The sequence below is a fragment of the Sceloporus occidentalis genome, unplaced genomic scaffold (assembly GCF_023333645.1).
Source record: "Sceloporus occidentalis isolate IW3139 unplaced genomic scaffold, rSceOcc1.0.p SCAF_2, whole genome shotgun sequence".
Taxonomy (NCBI): domain Eukaryota; kingdom Metazoa; phylum Chordata; class Lepidosauria; order Squamata; family Phrynosomatidae; genus Sceloporus; species Sceloporus occidentalis.
Window position 1 is genome coordinate 233,049,674 of NW_028316982.1, and position 6,000 is coordinate 233,055,673.

The 6,000-nt window shown below is 39.5% G+C and overlaps 1 long non-coding RNA gene across 1 annotated transcript in view; it reads left to right on the forward strand.

Annotated features, from left to right (window-relative positions):
• The window catches only part of LOC149319808 (uncharacterized), a 58,409-nt gene extending 52,969 nt beyond the window's left edge, over positions 1–5,440 (forward strand). Inside the window, exon 4 of the long non-coding RNA XR_016279896.1 lies at positions 5,220–5,440. This is a non-coding gene — a long non-coding RNA (uncharacterized LOC149319808). The remainder of the gene's footprint in view (positions 1–5,219) is intronic.
• Positions 5,441–6,000: the final 560 nt, after the last annotated feature.

The following is a 6,000-nucleotide window of genomic DNA, read 5'->3' on the forward strand; positions in this document are numbered from 1 at the left end:
CATCTCAACATTAGGAGGAACTTCCTGACAGTAAGGGTTGTTCGACAGTGGAACACACTTCCTCGGAGTGTAGTGGAGTCTCCCTCCTTGGAGGTCTTCAAACGGAGGCTGGATGGCCATCTGTCGGGGATGCTTTGATTTGGATTTCCTGCATGGCAGGGGGTTGGACTGGATGGCCCTTGTGGTCTCTTCCAACTCTATGATTCTATGAAATTATCAACCTGTAAGAGCCTTTGTGACTGAAGAGTGGGGTATGACAACTTTACATAAAAAAATAAAATAATGTTAAATATTAGAAATTGAAATTTTAATTCACTGCCACAAGCACCAATAATTGAAATGTTTAATTAGTCAAGTTATAGTTAATTAACTCATTGGTAAAAATGTAGATATGGGGCCAGGTCATGGGTATTACAGAGAAGGGCATGGAGATTGTTACAGTTGACCTTAAGGGGAACACATTTTTTAATTGGCTCCTTCCAAAGCATTCTTTTTGTCCTTTAAAGGTGCCTGCCTCCAGCCTGAATTTTTCCCCCTGCACGTACTACAAAGCCCAAAATGAGAGTGTTTTCTGGCAATGGTGGGAGTCCAACACATCTGCAAACCATCACGTTGGGAAAGACTATCCAAAAGCATGGGATCTCATCTTACAACCTCTTCAGTTCAGTTTGTCACAGCTGCATTTCTCTTTACTTTTTGGCCCCACCAACATGTATATCTCATTCACTCTTCAAATGCTGCTTCTTAAAGGTTAATAAAGAGTGATGAACTGCAGTTAGAACACACTGATCCACCACAAATAGACTAATACATGGATAGTTACAAAGATCACTGAATTAATGAAGAGAAATTTCAAATCAGAAATGGGTTGAGATCCTCTGAGTTAATGCACAATATTTTCCTTCATATCTGAATCTTTTCTGCCTTTCTACTTACAATCAATAAGTGCAATTTGCATAGATCACTTTGAAGAGCATGGATTCTCAATGTTAGTTTGTGACATCTTGAATAAGTGAATCCTGACTCTAAAAAAAACTGGTTGAAGTCTGCATAAGAAGGAATTATATTTGAAAAACCTATGCATTTCTCTGCTGGATTATCTGGGGAAGATTAGATTATTAAAAGTGGATGGAGCATTCCTGTCCTACTAAGTTATAAGTATCACTTAATTGAAATTGGGACTTAGGGGCTGAACAGATCTGGCCTTTCTGTGGTGAAAAAAGGAGCTGCAAAAAGCAGTTCCTTTTTGCGCCTCAGAAAGGGTGCCATAGCACCCTGTGGGGTGCGCAGCATCCCACTGACATGGGAGCGGAGTTGGGGCATGCGCATGCAGTTGCCACACCCCCACTCCTCCCCAATGCCGGCATTTATTGCTGGTCTGTCGAGGTTACTTAGAAGATTGAATATATTTTTGCAAAGGAAATTGAAAGGGATAGTAGGATGTTATTTTGATAGCTTTAGCTTTTTGCTCTAAGCTCCAACCTAAGCAGATCCACTAAAGGAAGAGATAGGTAACAAGCAGAATGAGAAAAGTAGGGAGAGAGAGAAGCCAAGAGGGAAAGAAATAGGGTAGGAATTTGAGGAAAACCTTTAATGTAAATTATTCAAGATCCTCAGACAGTGTGAGTTTTGCAAAAGGGGTTCATTGCAGCTCACCAGATTTAAAATTATATAATTATTGTATATTATACAATAATATACAATAATATACAATAAAAACAAGTTCAGAATATGAGAAATAGAAAAAAGTGCAATTCAAATAAAAAACAGCAAGTCTAAGAACTGAGGAAACTAAAGAAGCCAAGGACCACCATAAAAGGCTTGATGGGCTGCATGTGGCACCAGATTGGCACTTTGCCTACTCTGGCACCTGTGATAAATTAGAAAGCATGAAGAGGTACTTGCTCAAATGCTGAAATAGAATGAAATTGAGATCTTTAGTGTTTAGCAATAGCATTTACATTTCTATACCTCTTCATAATGAACTAAGCACTCTCTAAGCATCCCAACAAGCAGGGTACTCATTTTACTGATCTATGAATGGATGCCTGTGTTATCAATTATGGTTTTATATAAATTTTGGGTGCCATGCGATCTGAAGCCATGACCCTTGACTGACCCCATCGCTAGCCACCATTATCCCCAAAGCGAGCAGACCATGTAGCCAGCAGCCCTTGCTAGGCATGGTCACAGGAAAAAGGTAGATTTAAACCTTTCAGCAGCAATTTTGGGAGTTGCTAGACAGGATTCGCAAGCTACCTGACAATAGGATGACAATAGCTATGGCTCCCTCCTTAATGCGCCAGTGATTAACCTAAATGGCTCAGCCATCTTGATATTTGTCCCCTCCTGAATAAGTGGCAGACCTATGCTTTGTATATCCATTGTGTACGTTTCAGCTTAGACAAAGATAAGTCATCAAGCCTTTTGTTCGCCAGGCTGCCATAGCCTGAGGTTATGTTTAGCAGTATATAAGGACCCCGCTTCCAACCCTTCAGTGGGCTTGTAGAACAGAAGTTCCGAGCCTGATTTCTGGGCTTGTCGATTCAGTTTCGAGCCTGAGGTCCCTGGTTGTAGAGCATCCTGCTCCGAGCTTGCATTCCCTGAGCATTTTGCTCCACTGAAATCACTTGAGCGAAGCCAAGCTCACTGTCACTAGGCCTCTAGTTAGCTTTGCCTGCCGGAACTCAGCTCCTAGCCACCACGGCCGCCACTTTCTTTTCCCGTTCCCGCGGCCGTGTCTCACCATCCACCATCCCTCAATCCATCACCTTGGAGAAAACTTCGAAGGTAAATATTCCCAATGGTGCCTCTCTCCTTTTCCTTTACTCCTGAACTCACCCCTCCCTCGCTTTAGCATTGAGTGTGTGTGTGTGTGTGTGTGTGTGCGAGATACCTTTTGTTGTGTGGCTTTAATAAATGTTCATATTTTAATTGCACCTCCTTTGGCATTCGAGTCTCTGTTTCTTGGGGTTGAACTAGATGACCTCTGGTATACACATAGGGACACGACCCCGCTGTGTGCGTTGTTAGGACACGCCTCTCGTAATATTTGAGCTAATTAAAATTCCCCTAATTTGATCCTTCCTAACACCTGGCTGAATCAGCTTGGAGCCTTCTGGGATTGAACTCACTACGTTGTGACTGCAGTACTGGCATTTAATCACTGAGCCACCAGGGCTCTTTTGTGCACCAACTGCAATGTTGCTATTTGCATTGTGAACACGTTTCCTCTTATGAATGGATGGGGAACCAGGAAGGACTCAGCATGTGACTTTGCAGTGATTGAGTGCATTGCCCCCAAATAGTTAGATGAAATGTAGACTTGGCTATCTTTTGGATTTAACAGATTTCATGATTGTAATGTCATTCATTGGAATATTCATTGGTATATACAAAAACATGAATGAGATATTTTCACACATCTTCAAGGATGTCTGGGAAATGTCTGAAAGCTTTGAAAGAGATATCTTAATGGAAAATGGATACAACAACAAACTGCTTGCCACCACATTATGTGAACTAGTAGGGAAATGCATGTTTGAACAGCTGCAATATGAAAATTATTATATTCCTCAAGCTATTTTAATAAATGATCAGCTATAATTAACATTAAAACAATTGCACATGGAGGAAGAAGGAGAAAAATAAGCTTTCCAAGAGTGTTTCCAAAGTCTTACCCTATGAGATAAGGTTCTCTGTAGTGGTTAGTAACTTGAGCCAAGGAAAAAGGCATCTTAAAAAACCACAACCACTGGAAACAAAAGCCCCTGAATCAAGTGGGCAGAAAGCTGATGCAGGCATGTTTCTCAAGGTTACATCTATTTCATTTGCTTAAACAAAATCTTGCCTCCTAATAAGAGAAAGAGGAGTGGGAAAGCCTCACACATTGCCAGAGCTTGGAAAAACTTGGTAAGTCTACTGTTCCCCAGGTGCACAAGTCAGTATGGTGTGGTATTCTGGATGTTGTAGTTTGTAGTTAAAAAAAAATAAACACTTCCACAATCTGGTCACAACAAACTAAATCCAGATAGAAGTTCTATTCTAGCTGCACGTGAACCATGATGCTTTGGCAGGGTCTAGAAGAGGAGGGTTCAGCTGGTATATCGGGATGGGGCCCAGAGACCCAAACAAGGGGACATGAATTTCTGGTGACCCCCTTCTTCAAAAAACAAACCACACAGGCCCCTTGCATTGCATTGTTTTACAAAGGCTATCTTCATATATTTTCTTGGCTTTTTACTGCGACCTATCTATTTTTTCCCATGAAACAAACAGATCATTTCACCCTATGCAATGGGGTGTATTTACTGAGGCTGCATCTGCACTTCAGAAGTACAGTGGACCCTTGTTATACGCTGGGGTTTGGTTCCAAGATCCCCCGTGTATAACAAAATCCGTGTATGCTCAAGTCCCATTACATATAATGACATAGCAAAATGGTGTCCCTAATAAAAAATGGAAAAGCAAGGTAAATTTATACTTTTTGGGAACATTTTCAGACCGTGGATGCTTGAATCCGTGTATAAAAAATCCGTGTATAAGAAGGGCCGACTGTAATGTAGTTTGACACCACTTTCACTGCCATGGCCAAACGCTATAGGATTCTGAGATTTGCAGTTTTCTTAGATATTTAGCTTTGTCTGTCAGAAAGTTTTACAGATCCCAGGATTCCATAGCACTGAGGTATTGTAGCTTAGGTGGTGTCAAACTGCACGACTTCCACAGTGTAGATACAGTCTTAGATTTTATTATTATTATTATTATTAAATAAATTTTAATATTAAAAAAACAGATTTAAACAGATTTCTGAATCCTGGTTGTTGATCTGGTTGTTGAAACAATGCAGTAGAGTGCATACTGGAAGTCATAACATATTTCGAAACAATTCAAATGATTTATAACTTGTTTAGCTCTTGTCCTAAATGATGGGCATTACTGAAAAAAAACCATAGGTTGTTCTCTTCATTAAATGTCAGAAATGAGGTGATCTGACAGACTTGAAAGTATCAAACCTTTTGTCTCCCACCTTGCCAACATTCAGTCAGCACTGCAAGATCCTTTAGAGCTTAATTTAACAGCTAAGACAAGGAATGAAGGGTGCATTAGCATATCCAAAAAGTCTTGTTTGTGTGTTAATACCGGCTATTTGGTATAAAGTACCAATAGATACAATAAAGTACCAGCTTCAATAGATATTGTTAACAATTTCATTCCAGCCAGAGATGCCACATTGGATCTAACTTTGAAATTCCCCTTGAAGATTTGATGAAGTCATGAAACAACTGAAAAAGCATCTGGAATGAAGCCAAAGAGATGGCATCTCCCATGGGCATGGTGGTGTGAGTCGAAAGAGAAGACTGTATGATAACACAACACCTGATGCCAACCTGGTGGAAATGGCTGACACAGAGTATTTACCAGAAAAGGCCTACTTTAAAAAAATATGTGTTATACTTTAATCGATAATGTTATTTCAGATTAAAGGTAGATTTTAATGCTATTAAGCAGCTGTCTGAAAATTTTGATTTCTTGTGAAAATATCCCACAGTGTCTGGAAGTGAACTGGAAAAAAAGTTGAAAGAGTTTGCACACCATTATCCTGCTGACCTTAATAATTAACATTTTGCAACAGAAATGCAACATTTACTGCTAGTACATGCAGCAAAATTTGTAAAACCAGAACTGATACATTTAGAATTGCTAAATGCATTAAATGACTACAAGGTTTGTGAGGTATTTCAAAATGTTTGTTTTAATTCCAGAGTATTATTGACAATTTCAATTGCAGTAGCACAAACAGAAAGATCTTTTAGCAAACTCAAAATTAACAAAAACTTTTGAAAGTCTACCATGTTTCAGACATGACTTGTTTATTTAGCAAGACTGACTACTGAATCAAGCATTGCCAGAGAAATTGATTTTGATAGTGTTATTAGAATTTTTGCAGATAAAAAAAACCTGAAGAGCTCATTTTATTAGCTGTTCAGGCTTAATGCT